At 44.5% G+C, this 25,873-nt stretch overlaps 20 non-coding genes across 20 annotated transcripts; all 20 read left to right on the top strand.

Annotated features, from left to right (window-relative positions):
- The first annotated feature begins 1,624 nt into the window (after positions 1 to 1,624).
- On the top strand, positions 1,625 to 1,743 carry LOC125734751 (5S ribosomal RNA). The gene has a single exon (XR_007394054.1). It is a non-coding gene; the product is annotated as a 5S ribosomal RNA (ribosomal RNA).
- A 1,081-nt stretch (positions 1,744 to 2,824) lies between these two features.
- LOC125732723 (5S ribosomal RNA) lies at positions 2,825 to 2,943 on the top strand. Its single transcript, XR_007392094.1, has one exon. It is a non-coding gene; the product is annotated as a 5S ribosomal RNA (ribosomal RNA).
- A 1,077-nt stretch (positions 2,944 to 4,020) lies between these two features.
- On the top strand, positions 4,021 to 4,139 carry LOC125733707 (5S ribosomal RNA). Its single transcript, XR_007393044.1, has one exon. It is a non-coding gene; the product is annotated as a 5S ribosomal RNA (ribosomal RNA).
- A 1,078-nt stretch (positions 4,140 to 5,217) lies between these two features.
- LOC125734358 (5S ribosomal RNA) lies at positions 5,218 to 5,336 on the top strand. Its single transcript, XR_007393674.1, has one exon. It is a non-coding gene; the product is annotated as a 5S ribosomal RNA (ribosomal RNA).
- A 1,080-nt stretch (positions 5,337 to 6,416) lies between these two features.
- Positions 6,417 to 6,535, top strand: LOC125733981 (5S ribosomal RNA). The gene has a single exon (XR_007393311.1). It is a non-coding gene; the product is annotated as a 5S ribosomal RNA (ribosomal RNA).
- A 1,076-nt stretch (positions 6,536 to 7,611) lies between these two features.
- LOC125734963 (5S ribosomal RNA) lies at positions 7,612 to 7,730 on the top strand. The gene has a single exon (XR_007394264.1). It is a non-coding gene; the product is annotated as a 5S ribosomal RNA (ribosomal RNA).
- A 1,077-nt stretch (positions 7,731 to 8,807) lies between these two features.
- On the top strand, positions 8,808 to 8,926 carry LOC125733996 (5S ribosomal RNA). The gene has a single exon (XR_007393325.1). It is a non-coding gene; the product is annotated as a 5S ribosomal RNA (ribosomal RNA).
- Positions 8,927 to 10,007: 1,081 nt separating this feature from the next.
- On the top strand, positions 10,008 to 10,126 carry LOC125734964 (5S ribosomal RNA). The gene has a single exon (XR_007394265.1). It is a non-coding gene; the product is annotated as a 5S ribosomal RNA (ribosomal RNA).
- Positions 10,127 to 11,202: 1,076 nt separating this feature from the next.
- LOC125734611 (5S ribosomal RNA) lies at positions 11,203 to 11,321 on the top strand. Its single transcript, XR_007393916.1, has one exon. It is a non-coding gene; the product is annotated as a 5S ribosomal RNA (ribosomal RNA).
- Positions 11,322 to 12,399: 1,078 nt separating this feature from the next.
- Positions 12,400 to 12,518, top strand: LOC125733719 (5S ribosomal RNA). The gene has a single exon (XR_007393056.1). It is a non-coding gene; the product is annotated as a 5S ribosomal RNA (ribosomal RNA).
- A 1,074-nt stretch (positions 12,519 to 13,592) lies between these two features.
- Positions 13,593 to 13,711, top strand: LOC125735750 (5S ribosomal RNA). Its single transcript, XR_007395040.1, has one exon. It is a non-coding gene; the product is annotated as a 5S ribosomal RNA (ribosomal RNA).
- A 1,081-nt stretch (positions 13,712 to 14,792) lies between these two features.
- Positions 14,793 to 14,911, top strand: LOC125734205 (5S ribosomal RNA). The gene has a single exon (XR_007393528.1). It is a non-coding gene; the product is annotated as a 5S ribosomal RNA (ribosomal RNA).
- A 1,080-nt stretch (positions 14,912 to 15,991) lies between these two features.
- LOC125733368 (5S ribosomal RNA) lies at positions 15,992 to 16,110 on the top strand. The gene has a single exon (XR_007392713.1). It is a non-coding gene; the product is annotated as a 5S ribosomal RNA (ribosomal RNA).
- Positions 16,111 to 17,188: 1,078 nt separating this feature from the next.
- LOC125736028 (5S ribosomal RNA) lies at positions 17,189 to 17,307 on the top strand. The gene has a single exon (XR_007395311.1). It is a non-coding gene; the product is annotated as a 5S ribosomal RNA (ribosomal RNA).
- Positions 17,308 to 18,384: 1,077 nt separating this feature from the next.
- On the top strand, positions 18,385 to 18,503 carry LOC125734217 (5S ribosomal RNA). The gene has a single exon (XR_007393539.1). It is a non-coding gene; the product is annotated as a 5S ribosomal RNA (ribosomal RNA).
- Positions 18,504 to 19,583: 1,080 nt separating this feature from the next.
- Positions 19,584 to 19,702, top strand: LOC125736171 (5S ribosomal RNA). The gene has a single exon (XR_007395457.1). It is a non-coding gene; the product is annotated as a 5S ribosomal RNA (ribosomal RNA).
- Positions 19,703 to 20,780: 1,078 nt separating this feature from the next.
- Positions 20,781 to 20,899, top strand: LOC125736029 (5S ribosomal RNA). Its single transcript, XR_007395312.1, has one exon. It is a non-coding gene; the product is annotated as a 5S ribosomal RNA (ribosomal RNA).
- A 2,271-nt stretch (positions 20,900 to 23,170) lies between these two features.
- LOC125734540 (5S ribosomal RNA) lies at positions 23,171 to 23,289 on the top strand. Its single transcript, XR_007393848.1, has one exon. It is a non-coding gene; the product is annotated as a 5S ribosomal RNA (ribosomal RNA).
- Positions 23,290 to 24,366: 1,077 nt separating this feature from the next.
- On the top strand, positions 24,367 to 24,485 carry LOC125734541 (5S ribosomal RNA). The gene has a single exon (XR_007393849.1). It is a non-coding gene; the product is annotated as a 5S ribosomal RNA (ribosomal RNA).
- A 1,079-nt stretch (positions 24,486 to 25,564) lies between these two features.
- On the top strand, positions 25,565 to 25,683 carry LOC125733982 (5S ribosomal RNA). Its single transcript, XR_007393312.1, has one exon. It is a non-coding gene; the product is annotated as a 5S ribosomal RNA (ribosomal RNA).
- Positions 25,684 to 25,873: the final 190 nt, after the last annotated feature.

Here is a 25,873-nt window from a genome sequence, read left to right on the forward strand (position 1 = left end):
CGATTTGGATTTGCCACTTCTACGAGGGGACACTGCCATTCTACCTCCTCTTGTTCTGTGTTATTTTTTGGATGCCATTGTACTTTAGCTGTGGCCAAATCTTTTACAGGATATAGAGAGGGATCAGACCCTCGAGTTAACATGCGAGATGGTTCCACCCCCCCCCCCCCTTGCTTCTTGTCTATCTGTGGCTGGAACCAGCGCCGGTGCAGGCACCGGAATTTGTGGGGGCGGTGGAGGAGCTGGAGGGGCAGAAGGTCTTGCTGCCGTTTCTTCGTCTAGTGTGATTAAAGCCACCTGCAGTTTTTTCTCCTTATTTCCCTTTTTCTGTTGTCTCTTATTATCTCTTAGTTTACTCTGTTCTAACCATGCATCAGAGAAAACATATTCCTTTTTTCTATCTTGGCCTTTTTTCTTATTGGTAGTCTGTAACATCTCCAGTTTTAAGTTTCCCTGTAACTTATGTCTGGAGTATGGAGTTTTCCTTCAAACCCATGTTTTTTCCTCCATCTCTGACTACTTATTTGTCCTGATCCTGGTTTATATCCTTCCATAAACTTCTCATCTCCCTCTAATTTGATTTGTTTACTCAGATTTTTTCCCATTGTTACCTTTTATTGAATACACTACAAAACATAAAAAATCCTAAAAGCAAGTCCCTGACATGAGACCTCAGGAGGACACCAACACGGCCTTCTACTGCTCACTATTAGAGCAGCGGTGTTAGTTTTCAGGGATGAAACCCGTCCTTGATCCTTCAGTCACCAGTATGTTGTTGCTTTTAGGGTGGATCGTGTAGGTTAATCTAAAACCTATAAAAACACATCCACATACATCAATATATATATTTCCAATAACGCCTACTTTCTCTCCCGGTTAATTTCGGCTAACCTCAACCACATGCATGTCTTGGCCACCTACTTATTTAGGTGCCGTATGTCTCACTTGGCCACCTACTCACTTAGGTGCCATATCTCTCACCTGTATAGTGTGCTCTCTGTTCCGTCACCGAGGTCCTTCAGACATCACCAGACGTCGAGCGCAGTTCTAACCACCGGCCTGATGACGAATTCACATCACAGGTCTTTCTTGCACCCGTCTTCGAGTGACTGCCGGCAGTTTTCGGTGTCGCTTCTCTCGGCGTACTGGAGACGTCTTCGGGGTTCCTCGGATCCGGCTCGAAGGACCAAATTCTATGTTGGGGAAAGCGCCCGGCGTTTCCACCCCAACTCCACATTTATGAGACACACACAGGTTACAGTTTTACTTGCAAGGGTACCCACACTCTCTGCAATGCAAACTACAGCAGAATGTGTTACAAAGGGTGGTTCCCCTTGACTCCTTTATTTATAGTCAGTGGGAGGCGCAAGAGTCATGCAGAATAGGGAGGTGAGAGAAAGTTCTGGTTTTGCTAAGGTGGGAATGCTATTATTAATATAATCTAAAGTATGAGGCTAGGGGAAAACAAAATAATATATATACATATTTACATTCATTGCTGATCATACAGGAGTGATAACAAAATGATTAATAACAGTTTCTTCAACCTAACAGGATCCAATGGGACTAACTGGCATGTATAGACGCGTGTAATGCAAAAGGGCTGTTTTTGGTAGCGTCTCTCGCTTATGGCCATACCACCCTGAACACGCCCGATCTCATCCGATCTCGGAAGCCAAGCAGCGTAGGGTCTGGTTAGTACTTGGATGGGAGACCTCCTGGGAATACCAGGTGCTGTAAGCTTTTCTCACTTTTACTTTGTACAGGGGGCGCTCCACTTCACGATTAATTTAAATCTATCACTCCCCTTCCATTTTACTATTTTATATATATATATATTTTTTTTTTCTCTCATTCATAAAGGCAGCTTTTAGAAACCGTTTTACTCTAAATACTTCCTGGTAATTCTAGGTGCTGTAAGCTGTTCGTGCCTTTATTCCACCAGGGCGCGATCTTCTCACAAACTTGAAGACTGTCACTCCCCATTCACGTTTTACAACTTATTGTTAATGATAAAGAGACAGCTTTTTACACACAGTTTTAAACAAAGTACTGATATTATTCCTCTTCAACTGACCGCTTTGTTTTCTATGCAAAAACCACTTCGCCACAGAAGACTCGATATTATTGGCATAGCAAGTTCTGCTCTTCTCCTTTCAAAACTTGCTAAAAGCTGTATTTAAAAGAACAGATTGGCCGGGGTAATTCACACCCTTCAATGCCAGCTTAATGTTTAGGTTAGTGGGAATCACAGAGGAATTAGGGATGGAAACTTCTTTGCTGGTGGTAGAAGCGGTCTGGTGAATTTTTAGAGAGAAGAGGCCGTCGATGTTTGAATGTAGAAAATAGTTCTGGCTGCAGCCTGCAGTATGGACTTGTTGGTGTGTGTAGCTCCCAGTGTTCTGACAGCGCGACGTTTTGGGGAAGCATGTGATTCAGCAGCTACCAGTGGGCTTCGTGCGGCGGAGATTTTGTGGCTGTTAGCGGAGTTGATAACAGAGGGTCGTTAAGAGAAGCCTGCATGCAGTAGGCAAAGGAGTAATGTTTGCCGGCGGGGGACGTGCGGCGATTAACCTGTGCGGTAGTGAAAAGGAGTTAAAAAGAAGGAAGTGTGCGGATGCGGAAAGAATGGAATAATTGTGGTAGGCTGCCGGCTGAGTAGTTTGGTGAATGTTTGGTGTGGGTCCGGCGCTGCCGATTGGATGGTGGTGCTGCAGTGTGAGTCAGATAAAAAAAAAAAAAAAACAGGAGTAGGATCCAATGGGACTAACTGGCATGTATAGACGCGTGTAATGCAAAAGGGCTGTTTTTGGTAGCGTCTCTCGCTTATGGCCATACCACCCTGAACACGCCCGATCTCATCCGATCTCGGAAGCCAAGCAGGGTAGGGTCTGGTTAGTACTTGGATGGGAGACCTCCTGGGAATACCAGGTGCTGTAAGCTTTTCTCACTTTTACTTTATACAGGGGGCGCTCCACTTCACGATTAATTTAAATCTATCACTCCCCTTCCATTTTACTATTTTATTTATATTTATATATTTTTCTCTCATTCATAAAGGTAGCTTTTACACACCGTTTTACTCTAAATACTTCCTGGTAATTCAAGGTGCTGTAAGCTGTTCGTGCCTTTATTCCACCAGGGCGCGATCTTCTCACAAACTTGAAGACTGTCACTCCCCATTCACGTTTTACAACTTATTGTTAATGATAAAGAGACAGCTTTTTACACACAGTTTTAAACAAAGTACTGATATTATTCCTCTTCAACTGACCGCTTTGTTTTCTATGCAAAAACCACTTCGCCACAGAAGACTCGATATTATTGGCATAGCAAGTTCTGCTCTTCTCCTTTCAAAACTTGCTAAAAGCTGTATTTAAAAGAACAGATTGGCCGGGGTAATTCACACCCTTCAATGCCAGCTTAATGTTTAGGTTAGTGGGAGTCACAGAGGAATTAGGGATGGAAACTTCTTTGCTGGTGGTAGAAGCGGTCTGGTGAATTTTTAGAGAGAAGAGGCCGTCGATGTTTGAATGTAGAAAATTGTTCTGGCTACAGCCTGCAGTATAGACTTGTTGGTGTGTGTAGCTCCCAGTGTTCTGACAGTGCGACGTTTTGGGGAAGCATGTGATTCAGCAGCTGCCAGTGGGCATCGTGCGGTGGAGATTTTGTGGCTGTTAGCGGAGTTGATAACAGAGGGTCGTTAAGAGAAGCCTGCATGCAGTAGGCAAAGGAGTAATGTTTGCCGGCGGGGGACGTGCGGCGATTAACCTGTGCGGTAGTGAAAAGGAGTTAAAAAGAAGGAAGTGTGCGGATGCGGAAAGAATGGAACAATTGTGGTAGGCTGCCGGCTGAGTAGTTTGGTGAATGTTTGGTGTGGGTCCGGCGCTGCCGATTGGATGGTGGGGCTGCAGTGTGAGTCAGATAAAAAAAAAAAAAAACAGGAGTAGGATCCAATGGGACTAACTGGCATGTATAGACGCATGTAATGCAAAAGGGCTGTTTTTGGTAGCATCTCTCGCTTACGGCCATACCACCCTGAACACGCCCGATCTCGTCTGATCTCAGAAGCTAAGCAGGGTAGGGTCTGGTTAGTACTTGGATGGGAGACCACCTGGGAATACCAGGTGCTGTAAGCCTTTCTCACTTTTCCTTTATACAGGGGGCGCTCCACTTCACGATTAATTTAAATCTATCACTCCCCTTCCATTTTACTATTTTATATATATATATATTTTTTTTCTCTCATTCATAAAGGCAGCTTTTAGAAACCGTTTTACTCTAAATACTTCTTGGTAATTCTAGGTGCTGTAAGCTGTTCGTGCCTTTATTCCACCAGGGCGCGATCTTCTCACAAACTTGAAGACTGTCACTCCCCATTCACGTTTTACAACTTATTGTTAATGATAAAGAGACAGCTTTTTACACAGAGTTTTAAACAAAGTACTGATATTATTCCTCTTCAACTGACCACTTTGTTTTCTATGCAAAAACCACTTCGCCACAGAAGACTCGATATTATTGGCATAGCAAGTTCTGCTCTTCTCCTGTCAAAACTTGCTAAAAGCTGTATTTAAAAGAACAGATTGGCCGGGGTAATTCACACCCTTCAATGCCAGCTTAATGTTTAGGTTAGTGGGAATCACAGAGGAATTAGGGATGGAAACTTCTTTGCTGGTGGTAGAAGCGGTCTGGTGAATTTTTAGAGAGAAGAGGCCGTCGATGTTTGAATGTAGAAAATTGTTCTGGCTGCAGCCTGCAGTATGGACTTGTTGGTGTGTGTAGCTCCCAGTGTTCTGACAGCGCGACGTTTTGGGGAAGCATGTGATTCAGCAGCTACCAGTGGGCTTCGTGCGGCGGAGATTTTGTGGCTGTTAGCGGAGTTGATAACAGAGGGTCGTTAAGAGAAGCCTGCATGCAGTAGGCAAAGGAGTAATGTTTGCCGGCGGGGGACGTGCGGCGATTAACCTGTGCGGTAGTGAAAAGGAGTTAAAAAGAAGGAAGTGTGCGGATGCGGAAAGAATGGAATAATTGTGGTAGGCTGCCGGCTGAGTAGTTTGGTGAATGTTTGGTGTGGGTCCGGCGCTGCCGATTGGATGGTGGGGCTGCAGTGTGAGTCAGATAAAAAAAAAAAAAACCAGGAGTAGGATCCAAAGAGACTAACTGGCATGTATAGACGCGTGTAATGCAAAAGGGCTGTTTTTGGTAGTATCTCTCGCTTACGGCCATACCACCCTGAACACGCCCGATCTCGTCTGATCTCGGAAGCTAAGCAGGGTAGTGTCTGGTTAGTACTTGGATGGGAGACCACCTGGGAATACCAGGTGCTGTAAGCTTTTCTCACTTTTACTTTATACAGGGGGCGCTCCACTTCACGATTAATTTAAATCTATCACTCCCCTTCCATTTTACTATTTTATATATATATATATATTTTTTCTCTCATTCATAAAGGCAGCTTTTAGAAACCGTTTTACTCTAAATACTTCCTGGTAATTCTAGGTGCTGTAAGCTGTTCGTGCCTTTATTCCACCAGGGCGCGATCTTCTCACAAACTTGAAGACGGTCACTCCCCATTCACGTTTTACAACTTATTGTTAATGATAAAGAGACAGCTTTTTACACACAGTTTTAAACAAAGTACTGATATTATTCCTCTTCAACTGACCGCTTTGTTTTCTATGCAAAAACCACTTCGCCACAGAAGACTCGATATTATTGGCATAGCAAGTTCTGCTCTTCTCCTTTCAAAACTTGCTAAAAGCTGTATTTAAAAGAACAGATTGGCCGGGGTAATTCACACCCTTCAATGCCAGCTTAATGTTTAGGTTAGTGGGAATCACAGAGGAATTAGGGATGGAAACTTCTTTGCTGGTGGTAGAAGCGGTCTGGTGAATTTTTAGAGAGAAGAGGCCGTCGATGTTTGAATGTAGAAAATTGTTCTGGCTGCAGCCTGCAGTATGGACTTGTTGGTGTGTGTAGCTCCCAGTGTTCTGACAGCGCGACATTTTGGGGAAGCATGTGATTCAGCAGCTACCAGTGGGCTTCGTGCGGCGGAGATTTTGTGGCTGTTAGCGGAGTTGATAACAGAGGGTCGTTAAGAGAAGCCTGCATGCAGTAGGCAAAGGAGTAATGTTTGCCGGCGGGGGACGTGCGGCGATTAACCTGTGCGGTAGTGAAAAGGAGTTAAAAAGAAGGAAGTGTGCGGTATGCGGAAAGAATGGAATAATTGTGGTAGGCTGCCGGCTGAGTAGTTTGGTGAATGTTTGGTGTGGGTCCGGCGCTGCCGATTGGATGGTGGGGCTGCAGTGTGAGTCAGATAAAAAAAAAAAAAGAACATTAGTAGGATCCAATGGGACCAACTGGCATGTATAGAGGCGTGTAATGCAAAAGGGATGTTTTTGGTGGCATCTCTCGCTTACGGCCATACCACCCTGAACACGCCCGATCTCATCCGATCTCGGAAGCCAAGCAGGGTAGGGTCTGGTTAGTGCTTGGATGGGAGACCTCCTGGGAATACCAGGTGCTGTAAGCTTTTCTCACTTTTACTTTATACAGGGGGCGCTCCACTTCACGATTAATTTAAATCTATCACTCCCCTTCCATTTTACTATTTTATATATATATATTTTTTTCTCTCATTCATAAAGGCAGCTTTTACACACCGTTTTACTCTAAATACTTCCTGGTAATTCTGGGTGCTGTAAGCTGTTCGTGCCTTTATTCCACCAGGGCGCGATCTTCTCACAAACTTGAAGACGGTCACTCCCCATTCACGTTTTACAACTTATTGTTAATGATAAAGAGACAGCTTTTTACACACAGTTTTAAACAAAGTACTGATATTATTCCTCTTCAACTGACGCTTTGTTTTCTATGCAAAAACCACTTCGCCACAGAATACTCGATATTATTGGCATAGCAAGTTCTGCTCTTCTCCTTTCAAAACTTGCTAAAAGCTGTATTTAAAAGAACAGATTGGCCGGGGTAATTCACACCCTTCAATGCCAGCTTAATGTTTAGGTTAGTGGGAATCACAGAGGAATTAGGGATGGAAACTTCTTTGCTGGTGGTAGAAGCGGTCTGGTGAATTTTTAGAGAGAAGAGGCCGTCGATGTTTGAATGTAGAAAATTGTTCTGGCTGCAGCCTGCAGTATGGACTTGTTGGTGTGTGTAGCTCCCAGTGTTCTGACAGCGCGACGTTTTGGGGAAGCATGTGATTCAGCAGCTACCAGTGGGCTTCGTGCGGCGGAGATTTTGTGGCTGTTAGCGGAGTTGATAACAGAGGGTCGTTAAGAGAAGCCTGCATGCAGTAGGCAAAGGAGTAATGTTTGCCGGCGGGGGACGTGCGGCGATTAACCTGTGCAGTAGTGAAAAGGAGTTAAAAAGAAGGAAGCGTGCGGATGCGGAAAGAATGGAATAATTGTGGTAGGCTGCCGGCTGAGTACTTTGGTGAATGTTTGGTGTGGGTCCGGCGCTGCCGATTGGATGGTGGGGCTGCAGTGTGAGTCAGATAAAAAAAAAAAAAAGAACATTAGTAGGATCCAATGGGACCAACTGGCATGTATAGAGGCGTGTAATGCAAAAGGGATGTTTTTGGTGGCATCTCTCGCTTACGGCCATACCACCCTGAACACGCCCGATCTCATCCGATCTCGGAAGCCAAGCAGGGTAGGGTCTGGTTAGTGCTTGGATGGGAGACCTCCTGGGAATACCAGGTGCTGTAAGTTTTTCTCACTTTTACTTTATACAGGGGGCGCTCCACTTCACGATTAATTTAAATCTATCACTCCCCTTCCATTTTACTATTTTATATATATATATTTTTTTCTCTCATTCATAAAGGCAGCTTTTACACACCGTTTTACTCTAAATACTTCCTGGTAATTCTGGGTGCTGTAAGCTGTTCGTGCCTTTATTCCACCAGGGCGCGATCTTCTCACAAACTTGAAGACGGTCACTCCCCATTCACGTTTTACAACTTATTGTTAATGATAAAGAGACAGCTTTTTACACACAGTTTTAAACAAAGTACTGATATTATTCCTCTTCAACTGACCGCTTTGTTTTCTATGCAAAAACCACTTCGCCACAGAATACTCGATATTATTGGCATAGCAAGTTCTGCTCTTCTCCTTTCAAAACTTGCTAAAAGCTGTATTTAAAAGAACAGATTGGCCGGGGTAATTCACACCCTTCAATGCCAGCTTAATGTTTAGGTTAGTGGGAATCACAGAGGAATTAGGGATGGAAACTTCTTTGCTGGTGGTAGAAGCGGTCTGGTGAATTTTTAGAGAGAAGAGGCCGTCGATGTTTGAATGTAGAAAATTGTTCTGGCTGCAGCCTGCAGTATGGACTTGTTGGTGTGTGTAGCTCCCAGTGTTCTGACAGCGCGACGTTTTGGGGAAGCATGTGATTCAGCAGCTACCAGTGGGCTTCGTGCGGCGGAGATTTTGTGGCTGTTAGCGGAGTTGATAACAGAGGGTCGTTAAGAGAAGCCTGCATGCAGTAGGCAAAGGAGTAATGTTTGCCGGCGGGGGACGTGCGGCGATTAACCTGTGCGGTAGTGAAAAGGAGTTAAAAAGAAGGAAGCGTGCGGATGCGGAAAGAATGGAATAATTGTGGTAGGCTGCCGGCTGAGTACTTTGGTGAATGTTTGGTGTGGGTCCGGCGCTGCCGATTGGATGGTGGGGCTGCAGTGTGAGTCAGATAAAAAAAAAAAAAAGAACATTAGTAGGATCCAATGGGACCAACTGGCATGTATAGAGGCGTGTAATGCAAAAGGGATGTTTTTGGTGGCATCTCTCGCTTACGGCCATACCACCCTGAACACGCCCGATCTCGTCTGATCTCGGAAGCTAAGCAGGTTAGGGTCTGGTTAGTACTTGGATGGGAGACCACCTGGGAATACCAGGTGCTGTAAGCTTTTCTCACTTTTACTTTATACAGGGGGCGCTCCACTTCACGATTAATTTAAATCTATCACTCCCCTTCCATTTTACTATTTTATATATATATATATTTTTTTTTTCTCTCTTTCATAAAGGCAGCTTTTAGAAACCGTTTTACTCTAAATACTTCCTGGTAATTCTAGGTGCTGTAAGCTGTTCGTGCCTTTATTCCACCAGGGCGCGATCTTCTCACAAACTTGAAGACGGTCACTCCCCATTCACGTTTTACAACTTATTGTTAATGATAAAGAGACAGCTTTTTACACACAGTTTTAAACAAAGTACTGATATTATTCCTCTTCAACTGACCGCTTTGTTTTCTATGCAAAAACCACTTCGCCACAGAAGACTCGATATTATTGGCATAGCAAGTCCTGCTCTTCTCCTTTAAAAACTTGCTAAAAGCTGTATTTAAAAGAACAGATTGGCCGGGGTAATTCACACCCTTCAATGCTAGCTTAATGTTTAGGTTAGTGGGAATCACAGAGGAATTAGGGATGGAAACTTCTTTGCTGGTGGTAGAAGCGGTCTGGTGAATTTTTAGAGAGAAGAGGCCGTCGATGTTTGAATGTAGAAAATTGTTCTGGCTGCAGCCTGCAGTATGGACTTGTTGGTGTGTGTAGCTCCCAGTGTTCTGACAGCGCGACGTTTTGGGGAAGCATGTGATTCAGCAGCTACCAGTGGGCTTCGTGCGGCGGAGATTTTGTGGCTGTTAGCGGAGTTGATAACAGAGGGTCGTTAAGAGAAGCCTGCATGCAGTAGGCAAAGGAGTAATGTTTGCCGGCGGGGGACGTGCGGCAATTAACCTGTGCGGTAGTGAAAAGGAGTTAAAAAGAAGGAAGTGTGCGGATGCGGAAAGAATGGAATAATTGTGGTAGGCTGCCGGCTGAGTAGTTTGGTGAATGTTTGGTGTGGGTCCGGCGCTGCCGATTGGATGGTGGGGCTGCAGTGTGAGTCAGATAAAAAAAAAAAAAGAACATTAGTAGGATCCAATGGGACCAACTGGCATGTATAGAGGCGTGTAATGCAAAAGGGATGTTTTTGGTGGCATCTCTCGCTTACGGCCATACCACCCTGAACACGCCCGATCTCATCCGATCTCGGAAGCCAAGCAGGGTAGGGTCTGGTTAGTGCTTGGATGGGAGACCTCCTGGGAATACCAGGTGCTGTAAGTTTTTCTCACTTTTACTTTATACAGGGGGCGCTCCACTTCACGATTAATTTAAATCTATCACTCCCCTTCCATTTTACTATTTTATATATATATTTTTTTTTCTCTCATTCATAAAGGCAGCTTTTACACACCGTTTTACTCTAAATACTTCCTGGTAATTCTGGGTGCTGTAAGCTGTTCGTGCCTTTATTCCACCAGGGCGCGATCTTCTCACAAACTTGAAGACGGTCACTCCCCATTCACGTTTTACAACTTATTGTTAATGATAAAGAGACAGCTTTTTACACACAGTTTTAAACAAAGTACTGATATTATTCCTCTTCAACTGACCGCTTTGTTTTCTATGCAAAAACCACTTCGCCACAGAATACTCGATATTATTGGCATAGCAAGTTCTGCTCTTCTCCTTTCAAAACTTGCTAAAAGCTGTATTTAAAAGAACAGATTGGCCGGGGTAATTCACACCCTTCAATGCCAGCTTAATGTTTAGGTTAGTGGGAATCACAGAGGAATTAGGGATGGAAACTTCTTTGCTGGTGGTAGAAGCGGTCTGGTGAATTTTTAGAGAGAAGAGGCCGTCGATGTTTGAATGTAGAAAATTGTTCTGGCTGCAGCCTGCAGTATGGACTTGTTGGTGTGTGTAGCTCCCAGTGTTCTGACAGCGCGACGTTTTGGGGAAGCATGTGATTCAGCAGCTACCAGTGGGCTTCGTGCGGCGGAGATTTTGTGGCTGTTAGCGGAGTTGATAACAGAGGGTCGTTAAGAGAAGCCTGCATGCAGTAGGCAAAGGAGTAATGTTTGCCGGCGGGGGACGTGCGGCGATTAACCTGTGCGGTAGTGAAAAGGAGTTAAAAAGAAGGAAGCGTGCGGATGCGGAAAGAATGGAATAATTGTGGTAGGCTGCCGGCTGAGTACTTTGGTGAATGTTTGGTGTGGGTCCGGCGCTGCCGATTGGATGGTGGGGCTGCAGTGTGAGTCAGATAAAAAAAAAAAAAGAACATTAGTAGGATCCAATGGGACCAACTGGCATGTATAGAGGCGTGTAATGCAAAAGGGCTGTTTTTGGTCGCGTCTCTCGCTTATGGCCATACCACCCTGAACACGCCCGATCTCATCCGATCTCGGAAGCCAAGCAGGGTAAGGTCTGGTTAGTACTTGGATGGGAGACCTCCTGGGAATACCAGGTGCTGTAAGCTTTTCTCACTTTTACTTTATACAGGGGGCGCTCCACTTCACGATTAATTTAAATCTATCACTCCCCTTCCATTTTACTATTTTATATATATATTTTTTTTTCTCTCATTCATAAAGGCAGCTTTTACACACCGTTTTACTCTAAATACTTCCTGGTAATTCTAGGTGCTGTAAGCTGTTCGTGCCTTTATTCCACCAGGGCGCGATCTTCTCACAAACTTGAAGACGGTCACTCCCCATTCACGTTTTACAACTTATTGTTAATGATAAAGAGACAGCTTTTTACACACAGTTTTAAACAAAGTACTGATATTATTCCTCTTCAACTGACCGCTTTGTTTTCTATGCAAAAACCACTTCGCCACAGAAGACTCGATATTATTGGCATAGCAAGTCCTGCTCTTCTCCTTTCAAAACTTGCTAAAAGCTGTATTTAAAAGAACAGATTGGCCGGGGTAATTCACACCCTTCAATGCCAGCTTAATGTTTAGGTTAGTGGGAATCACAGAGGAATTAGGGATGGAAACTTCTTTGCTGGTGGTAGAAGCGGTCTGGTGAATTTTTAGAGAGAAGAGGCCGTCGATGTTTGAATGTAGAAAATTGTTCTGGCTGCAGCCTGCAGTATGGACTTGTTGGTGTGTGTAGCTCCCAGTGTTCTGACAGCGCGACATTTTGGGGAAGCATGTGATTCAGCAGCTACCAGTGGGCTTCGTGCGGCGGAGATTTTGTGGCTGTTAGCGGAGTTGATAACAGAGGGTCGTTAAGAGAAGCCTGCATGCAGTAGGCAAAGGAGTAATGTTTGCCGGCGGGGGACGTGCGGCGATTAACCTGTGCGGTAGTGAAAAGGAGTTAAAAAGAAGGAAGTGTGCGGTATGCGGAAAGAATGGAATAATTGTGGTAGGCTGCCGGCTGAGTAGTTTGGTGAATGTTTGGTGTGGGTCCGGCGCTGCCGATTGGATGGTGGGGCTGCAGTGTGAGTCAGATAAAAAAAAAAAAAAGAACATTAGTAGGATCCAATGGGACCAACTGGCATGTATAGAGGCGTGTAATGCAAAAGGGATGTTTTTGGTGGCATCTCTCGCTTACGGCCATACCACCCTGAACACGCCCGATCTCATCTGATCTCGGAAGCTAAGCAGGGTAGGGTCTGGTTAGTACTTGGATGGGAGACCACCTGGGAATACCAGGTCCTGTAAGCTTTTCTCACTTTTACTTTATACAGGGGGCGCTCCACTTCACGATTAATTTAAATCTATCACTCCCCTTCCATTTTACTATTTTATATATATATATTTATTTATTTTTCTCTCATTCATAAAGGCAGCTTTTACACACCGTTTTACTCTAAATACTTCCTGGTAATTCTAGGTGCTGTAAGCTGTTCGTGCCTTTATTCCACCAGGGCGCGATCTTCTCACAAACTTGAAGACTGTCACTCCCCATTCACGTTTTACAACTTATTGTTAATGATAAAGCTTTTTACACACAGTTTTAAACAAAGTACTGATATTATTCCTCTTCAACTGACCGCTTTGTTTTCTATGCAAAAACCACTTCGCCACAGAAGACTCGATATTATTGGCATAGCAAGTTCTGCTCTTCTCCTTTCAAAACTTGCTAAAAGCTGTATTTAAAAGAACAGATTGGCCGGGGTAATTCACACCCTTCAATGCCAGCTTAATGTTTAGGTTAGTGGGAATCACAGAGGAATTAGGGATGGAAACTTCTTTGCTGGTGGTAGAAGCGGTCTGGTGAATTTTTAGAGAGAAGAGGCCGTCGATGTTTGAATGTAGAAAATTGTTCTGGCTGCAGCCTGCAGTATGGACTTGTTGGTGTGTGTAGCTCCCAGTGTTCTGACAGCGCGACATTTTGGGGAAGCATGTGATTCAGCAGCTACCAGTGGGCTTCGTGCGGCGGAGATTTTGTGGCTGTTAGCGGAGTTGATAACAGAGGGTCGTTAAGAGAAGCCTGCATGCAGTAGGCAAAGGAGTAATGTTTGCCGGCGGGGGACGTGCGGCGATTAACCTGTGCGGTAGTGAAAAGGAGTTAAAAAGAAGGAAGTTTGCGGATGCGGAAAGAATGGAATAATTGTGGTAGGCTGCCGGCTGAGTAGTTTGGTGAATGTTTGGTGTGGGTCCGGCGCTGCCGATTGGATGGTGGGGCTGCAGTGTGAGTCAGATAAAAAAAAAAAGAACATTAGTAGGATCCAATGGGATCAACTGGCATGTATAGAGGCGTGTAATGCAAAAGGGATGTTTTTAGTGGCATCTCTCGCTTACGGCCATACCACCCTGAACACGCCCGATCTCGTCTGATCTTGGAAGCTAAGCAGGGTAGGGTCTGGTTAGTACTTGGATGGGAGACCACCTGGGAATACCAGGTCCTGTAAGCTTTTCTCACTTTTACTTTATACAGGGGGCGCTCCACTTCACGATTAATTTAAATCTATCACTCCCCTTCCATTTTACTATTTTATATATATATATTTATTTATTTTTCTCTCATTCATAAAGGCAGCTTTTAGAAACCGTTTTACTCTAAATACTTCCTGGTAATTCTAGGTGCTGTAAGCTGTTCGTGCCTTTATTCCACCAGGGCGCGATCTTCTCACAAACTTGAAGACTGTCACTCCCCATTCACGTTTTACAACTTATTGTTAATGATAAAGAGACAGCTTTTTACACACAGTTTTAAACAAAGTACTGATATTATTCCTCTTCAACTGACCGCTTTGTTTTCTATGCAAAAACCACTTCGCCACAGAAGACTCGATATTATTGGCATAGCAAGTTCTGCTCTTCTCCTTTCAAAACTTGCTAAAAGCTGTATTTAAAAGAACAGATTGGCCGGGGTAATTCACACCCTTCAATGCCAGCTTAATGTTTAGGTTAGTGGGAATCACAGAGGAATTAGGGATGGAAACTTCTTTGCTGGTGGTAGAAGCGGTCTGGTGAATTTTTAGAGAGAAGAGGCCGTCGATGTTTGAATGTAGAAAATTGTTCTGGCTGCAGCCTGCATTATGGACTTGTTGGTGTGTGTAGCTCCCAGTGTTCTGACAGCGCGACGTTTTGGGGAAGCATGTGATTCAGCAGCTACCAGTGGGCTTCGTGCGGCGGAGATTTTGTGGCTGTTAGCGGAGTTGATAACAGAGGGTCGTTAAGAGAAGCCTGAATGCAGTAGGCAAAGGAGTAATGTTTGCCGGCGGGGGACGTGCGGCGATTAACCTGTGCGGTAGTGAAAAGGAGTTAAAAAGAAGGAAGTGTGCGGATGCGGAAAGAATGGAATAATTGTGGTAGGCTGCCGGCTGAGTAGTTTGGTGAATGTTTGGTGTGGGTCCGGCGCTGCCGATTGGATGGTGGGGCTGCAGTGTGAGTCAGATAAAAAAAAAAAAAAACAGGAGTAGGATCCAATGGGACTAACTGGCATGTATAGACGCGTGTAATGCAAAAGGGCTGTTTTTGGTAGCATCTCTCGCTTACGGCCATACCACCCTGAACACGCCCGATCTCGTCTGATCTCGGAAGCTAAGCAGGGTAGGGTCTGGTTAGTACTTGGATGGGAGACCACCTGGGAATACCAGGTGCTGTAAGCCTTTCTCACTTTTCCTTTATACAGGGGGCGCTCCACTTCACGATTAATTTAAATCTATCACTCCCCTTCCATTTTACTATTTTATATATATATATATTTTTTTTTTCTCTCATTCATAAAGGCAGCTTTTAGAAACCGTTTTACTCTAAATACTTCTTGGTAATTCTAGGTGCTGTAAGCTGTTCGTGCCTTTATTCCACCAGGGCGCGATCTTCTCACAAACTTGAAGACTGTCACTCCCCATTCACGTTTTACAACTTATTGTTAATGATAAAGAGACAGCTTTTTACACAGAGTTTTAAACAAAGTACTGATATTATTCCTCTTCAACTGACCACTTTGTTTTCTATGCAAAAACCACTTCGCCACAGAAGACTCGATATTATTGGCATAGCAAGTTCTGCTCTTCTCCTGTCAAAACTTGCTAAAAGCTGTATTTAAAAGAACAGATTGGCCGGGGTAATTCACACCCTTCAATGCCAGCTTAATGTTTAGGTTAGTGGGAATCACAGAGGAATTAGGGATGGAAACTTCTTTGCTGGTGGTAGAAGCGGTCTGGTGAATTTTTAGAGAGCAGAGGCCGTCGATGTTTGAATGTAGAAAATTGTTCTGGCTGCAGCCTGCAGTATGGACTTGTTGGTGTGTGTAGCTCCCAGTGTTCTGACAGCGCGACGTTTTGGGGAAGCATGTGATTCAGCAGCTACCAGTGGGCTTCGTGCGGCGGAGATTTTGTGGCTGTTAGCGGAGTTGATAACAGAGGGTCGTTAAGAGAAGCCTGAATGCAGTAGGCAAAGGAGTAATGTTTGCCGGCGGGGGACGTGCGGCGATTAACCTGTGCGGTAGTGAAAAGGAGTTAAAAAGAAGGAAGTGTGCGGATGCGGAAAGAATGGAATAATTGTGGTAGGCTGCCGGCTGAGTAGTTTGGTGAATGTTTGGTGTGGGTCCGGCGCTGCCGATTGGATGGTGGGGCTGCAGTGTGAGTCAGATAAAAAAAAAAAAAAACAGGAGTAGGATCCAATGGGACTAACTGGCATGTATAGACGCGTGTAATGCAAAAGGGCTGTTTTTGGTAGCATCTCTCGCTTACGGCCATACCACCCTGAACACGCCCGATCTCGTCTGATCTTGGAAGCTAAGCAGGGTAGGGTCTGGTTAGTACTTGGATGGGAGACCACCTGGGAATACCAGGTGCTGTAAGCCTTTCTCACTTTTCCATTATACAGGGGGCGCTCCACTTCACGATTAATTTAAATCTATCACTCCCCTTCCATTTTACTATTTTATATATATATATATTTTTTTTCTCTCATTCATAAAGGCAGCTTTTAGAAACCGTTTTACTCTAAATACTTCCTGGTAATTCTAGGTGCTGTAAGCTGTTCGTGCCTTTATTCCACCAGGGCGCGATCTTCTCACAAACTTGAAGACTGTCACTCCCCATTCACGTTTTACAACTTATTGTTAATGATAAAGAGACAGCTTTTTACACAGAGTTTTAAACAAAGTACTGATATTATTCCTCTTCAACTGACCGCTTTGTTTTCTATGCAAAAACCACTTCGCCACAGAAGACTCGATATTATTGGCATAGCAAGTTCTGCTCTTCTCCTGTCAAAACTTGCTAAAAGCTGTATTTAAAAGAACAGATTGGCCGGGGTAATTCACACCCTTCAATGCCAGCTTAATGTTTAGGTTAGTGGGAATCACAGAGGAATTAGGGATGGAAACTTCTTTGCTGGTGGTAGAAGCGGTCTGGTGAATTTTTAGAGAGAAGAGGCCGTCGATGTTTGAATGTAGAAAATTGTTCTGGCTGCAGCCTGCAGTATGGACTTGTTGGTGTGTGTAGCTCCCAGTGTTCTGACAGCGCGACATTTTGGGGAAGCATGTGATTCAGCAGCTACCAGTGGGCTTCGTGCGGCGGAGATTTTGTGGCTGTTAGCGGAGTTGATAACAGAGGGTCGTTAAGAGAAGCCTGCATGCAGTAGGCAAAGGAGTAATGTTTGCCGGCGGGGGACGTGCGGCGATTAACCTGTGCGGTAGTGAAAAGGAGTTAAAAAGAAGGAAGTGTGCGGATGCGGAAAGAATGGAATAATTGTGGTAGGCTGCCGGCTGAGTAGTTTGGTGAATGTTTGGTGTGGGTCGGGCGCTGCCGATTGGATGGTGGGGCTGCAGTGTGAGTCAGATAAAAAAAAAAAAAACCAGGAGTAGGATCCAATGGGACTAACTGGCATGTATAGACGCGTGTAATGCAAAAGGGCTGTTTTTGGTAGTATCTCTCGCTTACGGCCATACCACCCTGAACACGCCCGATCTCGTCTGATCTTGGAAGCTAAGCAGGGTAGGGTCTGGTTAGTACTTGGATGGGAGACCACCTGGGACTACCAGGTGCTGTAAGCTTTTCTCACTTTTACTTTATACAGGGGGCGCTCCACTTCACGATTAATTTAAATCTATCACTCCCCTTCCATTTTACTATTTTATATATATATATTTTTTTTTCTCTCATTCATAAAGGCAGCTTTTAGAAACCGTTTTACTCTAAATACTTCCTGGTAATTCTAGGTGCTGTAAGCTGTTCGTGCCTTTATTCCACCAGGGCGCGATCTTCTCACAAACTTGAAGACTGTCACTCCCCATTCACGTTTTACAACTTATTGTTAATGATAAAGAGACAGCTTTTTACACAGAGTTTTAAACAAAGTACTGATATTATTCCTCTTCAACTGACCGCTTTGTTTTCTATGCAAAAACCACTTCGCCACAGAAGACTCGATATTATTGGCATAGCAAGTTCTGCTCTTCTCCTTTCAAAACTTGCTAAAAGCTGTATTTAAAAGAACAGATTGGCCGGGGTAATTCACACCCTTCAATGCCAGCTTAATGTTTAGGTTAGTGGGAATCACAGAGGAATTAGGGATGGAAACTTCTTTGCTGGTGGTAGAAGCGGTCTGGTGAATTTTTAGAGAGAAGAGGCCGTCGATGTTTGAATGTAGAAAATTGTTCTGGCTGCAGCCTGCAGTATGGACTTGTTGGTGTGTGTAGCTCCCAGTGTTCTGACAGCGCGACGTTTTGGGGAAGCATGTGATTCAGCAGCTACCAGTGGGCTTCGTGCGGCGGAGATTTTGTGGCTGTTAGCGGAGTTGATAACAGAGGGTCGTTAAGAGAAGCCTGAATGCAGTAGGCAAAGGAGTAATGTTTGCCGGCGGGGGACGTGCGGCGATTAACCTGTGCGGTAGTGAAAAGGAGTTAAAAAGAAGGAAGTGTGCGGATGCGGAAAGAATGGAATAATTGTGGTAGGCTGCCGGCTGAGTAGTTTGGTGAATGTTTGGTGTGGGTCCGGCGCTGCCGATTGGATGGTGGGGCTGCAGTGTGAGTCAGATAAAAAAAAAAAAAAACAGGAGTAGGATCCAATGGGACTAACTGGCATGTATAGACGCGTGTAATGCAAAAGGGCTGTTTTTGGTAGCATCTCTCGCTTACGGCCATACCACCCTGAACACGCCCGATCTCGTCTGATCTCGGAAGCTAAGCAGGGTAGGGTCTGGTTAGTACTTGGATGGGAGACCACCTGGGAATACCAGGTGCTGTAAGCCTTTCTCACTTTTCCTTTATACAGGGGGCGCTCCACTTCACGATTAATTTAAATCTATCACTCCCCTTCCATTTTACTATTTTATATATATATATATATTTTTTTTCTCTCATTCATAAAGGCAGCTTTTAGAAACCGTTTTACTCTAAATACTTCTTGGTAATTCTAGGTGCTGTAAGCTGTTCGTGCCTTTATTCCACCAGGGCGCGATCTTCTCACAAACTTGAAGACTGTCACTCCCCATTCACGTTTTACAACTTATTGTTAATGATAAAGAGACAGCTTTTTACACAGAGTTTTAAACAAAGTACTGATATTATTCCTCTTCAACTGACCACTTTGTTTTCTATGCAAAAACCACTTCGCCACAGAAGACTCGATATTATTGGCATAGCAAGTTCTGCTCTTCTCCTGTCAAAACTTGCTAAAAGCTGTATTTAAAAGAACAGATTGGCCGGGGTAATTCACACCCTTCAATGCCAGCTTAATGTTTAGGTTAGTGGGAATCACAGAGGAATTAGGGATGGAAACTTCTTTGCTGGTGGTAGAAGCGGTCTGGTGAATTTTTAGAGAGCAGAGGCCGTCGATGTTTGAATGTAGAAAATTGTTCTGGCTGCAGCCTGCAGTATGGACTTGTTGGTGTGTGTAGCTCCCAGTGTTCTGACAGCGCGACGTTTTGGGGAAGCATGTGATTCAGCAGCTACCAGTGGGCTTCGTGCGGCGGAGATTTTGTGGCTGTTAGCGGAGTTGATAACAGAGGGTCGTTAAGAGAAGCCTGAATGCAGTAGGCAAAGGAGTAATGTTTGCCGGCGGGGGACGTGCGGCGATTAACCTGTGCGGTAGTGAAAAGGAGTTAAAAAGAAGGAAGTGTGCGGATGCGGAAAGAATGGAATAATTGTGGTAGGCTGCCGGCTGAGTAGTTTGGTGAATGTTTGGTGTGGGTCCGGCGCTGCCGATTGGATGGTGGGGCTGCAGTGTGAGTCAGATAAAAAAAAAAAAAAACAGGAGTAGGATCCAATGGGACTAACTGGCATGTATAGACGCGTGTAATGCAAAAGGGCTGTTTTTGGTAGCATCTCTCGCTTACGGCCATACCACCCTGAACACGCCCGATCTCGTCTGATCTTGGAAGCTAAGCAGGGTAGGGTCTGGTTAGTACTTGGATCGGAGACCACCTGGGAATACCAGGTGCTGTAAGCCTTTCTCACTTTTCCATTATACAGGGGGCGCTCCACTTCACGATTAATTTAAATCTATCACTCCCCTTCCATTTTACTATTTTATATATATATATATTTTTTTTCTCTCATTCATAAAGGCAGCTTTTAGAAACCGTTTTACTCTAAATACTTCCTGGTAATTCTAGGTGCTGTAAGCTGTTCGTGCCTTTATTCCACCAGGGCGCGATCTTCTCACAAACTTGAAGACTGTCACTCCCCATTCACGTTTTACAACTTATTGTTAATGATAAAGAGACAGCTTTTTACACAGAGTTTTAAACAAAGTACTGATATTATTCCTCTTCAACTGACCGCTTTGTTTTCTATGCAAAAACCACTTCGCCACAGAAGACTCGATATTATTGGCATAGCAAGTTCTGCTCTTCTCCTGTCAAAACTTGCTAAAAGCTGTATTTAAAAGAACAGATTGGCCGGGGTAATTCACACCCTTCAATGCCAGCTTAATGTTTAGGTTAGTGGGAATCACAGAGGAATTAGGGATGGAAACTTCTTTGCTGGTGGTAGAAGCGGTCTGGTGAATTTTTAGAGAGAAGAGGCCGTCGATGTTTGAATGTAGAAAATTGTTCTGGCTGCAGCCTGCAGTATGGACTTGTTGGTGTGTGTAGCTCCCAGTGTTCTGACAGCGCGACATTTTGGGGAAGCATGTGATTCAGCAGCTACCAGTGGGCTTCGTGCGGCGGAGATTTTGTGGCTGTTAGCGGAGTTGATAACAGAGGGTCGTTAAGAGAAGCCTGCATGCAGTAGGCAAAGGAGTAATGTTTGCCGGCGGGGGACGTGCGGCGATTAACCTGTGCGGTAGTGAAAAGGAGTTAAAAAGAAGGAAGTGTGCGGATGCGGAAAGAATGGAATAATTGTGGTAGGCTGCCGGCTGAGTAGTTTGGTGAATGTTTGGTGTGGGTCGGGCGCTGCCGATTGGATGGTGGGGCTGCAGTGTGAGTCAGATAAAAAAAAAAAAAACCAGGAGTAGGATCCAATGGGACTAACTGGCATGTATAGACGCGTGTAATGCAAAAGGGCTGTTTTTGGTAGTATCTCTCGCTTACGGCCATACCACCCTGAACACGCCCGATCTCGTCTGATCTTGGAAGCTAAGCAGGGTAGGGTCTGGTTAGTACTTGGATGGGAGACCACCTGGGACTACCAGGTGCTGTAAGCTTTTCTCACTTTTACTTTATACAGGGGGCGCTCCACTTCACGATTAATTTAAATCTATCACTCCCCTTCCATTTTACTATTTTATATATATATATATTTTTTTCTCTCATTCATAAAGGCAGCTTTTAGAAACCGTTTTACTCTAAATACTTCCTGGTAATTCTAGGTGCTGTAAGCTGTTCGTGCCTTTATTCCACCAGGGCGCGATCTTCTCACAAACTTGAAGACTGTCACTCCCCATTCACGTTTTACAACTTATTGTTAATGATAAAGAGACAGCTTTTTACACAGAGTTTTAAACAAAGTACTGATATTATTCCTCTTCAACTGACCGCTTTGTTTTCTATGCAAAAACCACTTCGCCACAGAAGACTCGATATTATTGGCATAGCAAGTTCTGCTCTTCTCCTTTCAAAACTTGCTAAAAGCTGTATTTAAAAGAACAGATTGGCCGGGGTAATTCACACCCTTCAATGCCAGCTTAATGTTTAGGTTAGTGGGAATCACAGAGGAATTAGGGATGGAAACTTCTTTGCTGGTGGTAGAAGCGGTCTGGTGAATTTTTAGAGAGAAGAGGCCGTCGATGTTTGAATGTAGAAAATTGTTCTGGCTGCAGCCTGCAGTATGGACTTGTTGGTGTGTGTAGCTCCCAGTGTTCTGACAGCGCGACGTTTTGGGGAAGCATGTGATTCAGCAGCTACCAGTGGGCTTCGTGCGGCGGAGATTTTGTGGCTGTTAGCGGAGTTGATAACAGAGGGTCGTTAAGAGAAGCCTGCATGCAGTAGGCAAAGGAGTAATGTTTGCCGGCGGGGGACGTGCGGCGATTAACCTGTGCGGTAGTGAAAAGGAGTTAAAAAGAAGGAAGTGTGCGGATGCGGAAAGAATGGAATAATTGTGGTAGGCTGCCGGGTGAGTAGTTTGGTGAATGTTTGGTGTGGGTCCGGCGCTGCCGATTGGATGGTGGGGCTGCAGTGTGAGTCAGATAAAAAAAAAAAAAAAAAAAAAAAACAGGAGTAGGATCCAATGGGACTAACTGGCATGTATAGAGGCGTGTAATGCAAAAGGGCTGTTTTTGTTAGCGGTTCTTGCTTACGGCTATACCACCCTGAACACGCATGATCTTGGAAGCTAAGCAGAGTATGGTCTGATTAGTACTTGGAAGGGAGACCACCTGGGAATACTAGGTGCTGTAAGCTTTTCTCACTTTTACTTTATACAGGGGGCGCTCCACTTCACGATTAATTTAAATCTATCACTCCCCTTCCATTTTACTATTTTATTTATATATATATATTCTCTCTTTCATAAAGGCAGCTTTTACACACCGTTTTACTCTAAATACTTCCTGGTAATTCTAGGTGCTGTAAGCTGTTCGTGCCTTTATTCCACCAGGGCGCAATCTTCTCACAAACTTGAAGACGGTCACTCCCCATTCACGTTTTACAACTTATTGTTAATGATAAAGAGACAGCTTTTTACACACAGTTTTAAACAAAGTACTGATATTATTCCTCTTCAACTGACCGCTTTGTTTTCTATGCAAAAACCACTTCGCCACAGAAGACTCGATATTATTGGCATAGCAAGTTCTGCTCTTCTCCTTTCAAAACTTGCTAAAAGCTGTATTTAAAAGAACAGATTGGCCGGGGTAATTCACACCCTTCAATGCCAGCTTAATGTTTAGGTTAGTGGGAATCACAGAGGAATTAGGGATGGAAACTTCTTTGCTGGTGGTAGAAGCGGTCTGGTGAATTTTTAGAGAGAAGAGGCCGTCGATGTTTGAATGTAGAAAATTGTTCTGGCTGCAGCCTGCAGTATGGACTTGTTGGTGTGTGTAGCTCCCAGTGTTCTGACAGCGCGACGTTTTGGGGAAGCATGTGATTCAGCAGCTACCAGTGGGCTTCGTGCGGCGGAGATTTTGTGGCTGTTAGCGGAGTTGATAACAGAGGGTCGTTAAGAGAAGCCTGCATGCAGTAGGCAAAGGAGTAATGTTTGCCGGCGGGGGACGTGCGGCGATTAACCTGTGCGGTAGTGAAAAGGAGTTAAAAATAAGGAAGTGTGCGGATGCGGAAAGAATGGAATAATTGTGGTAGGCTGCCGGCTGAGTAGTTTGGTGAATGTTTGGTGTGGGTCCGGCGCTGCCGATTGGATGGTGGTGCTGCAGTGTGAGTCAGATAAAAAAAAAAAAAAAAACAGGAGTAGGATCCAATGGGACTAACTGGCATGTATAGACGCGTGTAATGCAAAAGGGCTGTTTTTGGTCGCGTTTCTCGCTTATGGCCATACCAACCTGAACACGCCCGATCTCATCCGATCTCGGAAGCCAAGCAGGGTAGGGTCTGGTTAGTACTTGGATGGGAGACCTCCTGGGAATACCAGGTGCTGTAAGCTTTTCTCACTTTTACTTTATACAGGGGGCGCTCCACTTCACGATTAATTTAAATCTATCACTCCCCTTCCATTTTACTATTTTATATATATATTTTTTTTTCTCTCATTCATAAAGGCAGCTTTTACACACCGTTTTACTCTAAATACTTCCTGGTAATTCTAGGTGCTGTAAGCTGTTCGTGCCTTTATTCCACCAGGGCGCGATCTTCTCACAAACTTGAAGACGGTCACTCCCCATTCACGTTTTACAACTTATTGTTAATGATAAAGAGACAGCTTTTTACACACAGTTTTAAACAAAGTACTGATATTATTCCTCTTCAACTGACCGCTTTGTTTTCTATGCAAAAACCACTTCGCCACAGAAGACTCGATATTATTGGCATAGCAAGTTCTGCTCTTCTCCTTTCAAAACTTGCTAAAAGCTGTATTTAAAAGAACAGATTGGCCGGGGTAATTCACACCCTTCAATGCCAGCTTAATGTTTAGGTTAGTGGGAATCACAGAGGAATTAGGGATGGAAACTTCTTTGCTGGTGGTAGAAGCGGTCTGGTGAATTTTTAGAGAGAAGAGGCCGTCGATGTTTGAATGTAGAAAATTGTTCTGGCTGCAGCCTGCAGTATGGACTTGTTGGTGTGTGTAGCTCCCAGTGTTCTGACAGCGCGACGTTTTGGGGAAGCATGTGATTCAGCAGCTACCAGTGGGCTTCGTGCGGCGGAGATTTTGTGGCTGTTAGCGGAGTTGATAACAGAGGGTCGTTAAGAGAAGCCTGCATGCAGTAGGCAAAGGAGTAATGTTTGCCGGCGGGGGACGTGCGGCGATTAACCTGTGCGGTAGTGAAAAGGAGTTAAAAATAAGGAAGTGTGCGGATGCGGAAAGAATGGAATAATTGTGGTAGGCTGCCGGCTGAGTAGTTTGGTGAATGTTTGGTGTGGGTCCGGCGCTGCCGATTGGATGGTGGGGCTGCAGTGTGAGTCAGATGAAAAAAAAAAAAAAAACAGGAGTAGGATCCAATGGGACTAACTGGCATGTATAGACGCGTGTAATGCAAAAGGGCTGTTTTTGGTCGCGTCTCTCGCTTATGGCCATACCAACCTGAACACGCCCGATCTCATCCGATCTCGGAAGCCAAGCAGGGTAGGGTCTGGTTAGTACTTGGATGGGAGACCTCCTGGGAATACCAGGTGCTGTAAGCTTTTCTCACTTTTACTTTATACAGGGGGCGCTCCACTTCACGATTAATTTAAATCTATCACTCCCCTTCCATTTTACTATTTTATATATATATTTTTTTTTCTCTCATTCATAAAGGCAGCTTTTACACACCGTTTTACTCTAAATACTTCCTGGTAATTCTAGGTGCTGTAAGCTGTTCGTGCCTTTATTCCACCAGGGCGCGATCTTCTCACAAACTTGAAGACGGTCACTCCCCATTCACGTTTTACAACTTATTGTTAATGATAAAGAGACAGCTTTTTACACACAGTTTTAAACAAAGTACTGATATTATTCCTCTTCAACTGACCGCTTTGTTTTCTATGCAAAAACCACTTCGCCACAGAAGACTCGATATTATTGGCATAGCAAGTTCTGCTCTTCTCCTTTCAAAACTTGCTAAAAGCTGTATTTAAAAGAACAGATTGGCCAGGGTAATTCACACCCTTCAATGCCAGCTTAATGTTTAGGTTAGTGGGAATCACAGAGGAATTAGGGATGGAAACTTCTTTGCTGGTGGTAGAAGCGGTCTGGTGAATTTTTAGAGAGAAGAGGCCGTCGATGTTTGAATGTAGAAAATTGTTCTGGCTGCAGCCTGCAGTATGGACTTGTTGGTGTGTGTAGCTCCCAGTGTTCTGACAGCGCGACATTTTGGGGAAGCATGTGATTCAGCAGCTACCAGTGGGCTTCGTGCGGCGGAGATTTTGTGGCTGTTAGCGGAGTTGATAACAGAGGGTCGTTAAGAGAAGCCTGCATGCAGTAGGCAAAGGAGTAATGTTTGCCGGCGGGGGACGTGCGGCGATTAACCTGTGCGGTAGTGAAAAGGAGTTAAAAAGAAGGAAGTGTGCGGTATGCGGAAAGAATGGAATAATTGTGGTAGGCTGCCGGCTGAGTAGTTTGGTGAATGTTTGGTGTGGGTCCGGCGCTGCCGATTGGATGGTGGGGCTGCAGTGTGAGTCAGATAAAAAAAAAAAAAAAGAACATTAGTAGGATCCAATGGGACCAACTGGCATGTATAGAGGCGTGTAATGCAAAAGGGATGTTTTTGGTGGCATCTCTCGCTTACGGCCATACCACCCTGAACACGCCCGATCTCATCCGATCTCGGAAGCCAAGCAGGGTAGGGTCTGGTTAGTGCTTGGATGGGAGACCTCCTGGGAATACCAGGTGCTGTAAGCTTTTCTCACTTTTACTTTATACAGGGGGCGCTCCACTTCACGATTAATTTAAATCTATCACTCCCCTTCCATTTTACTATTTTATATATATATATTTTTTTCTCTCATTCATAAAGGCAGCTTTTACACACCGTTTTACTCTAAATACTTCCTGGTAATTCTGGGTGCTGTAAGCTGTTCGTGCCTTTATT

The sequence above is a fragment of the Brienomyrus brachyistius genome, chromosome 2 (assembly GCF_023856365.1).
Source record: "Brienomyrus brachyistius isolate T26 chromosome 2, BBRACH_0.4, whole genome shotgun sequence".
Lineage (NCBI taxonomy): Eukaryota > Metazoa > Chordata > Actinopteri > Osteoglossiformes > Mormyridae > Brienomyrus > Brienomyrus brachyistius.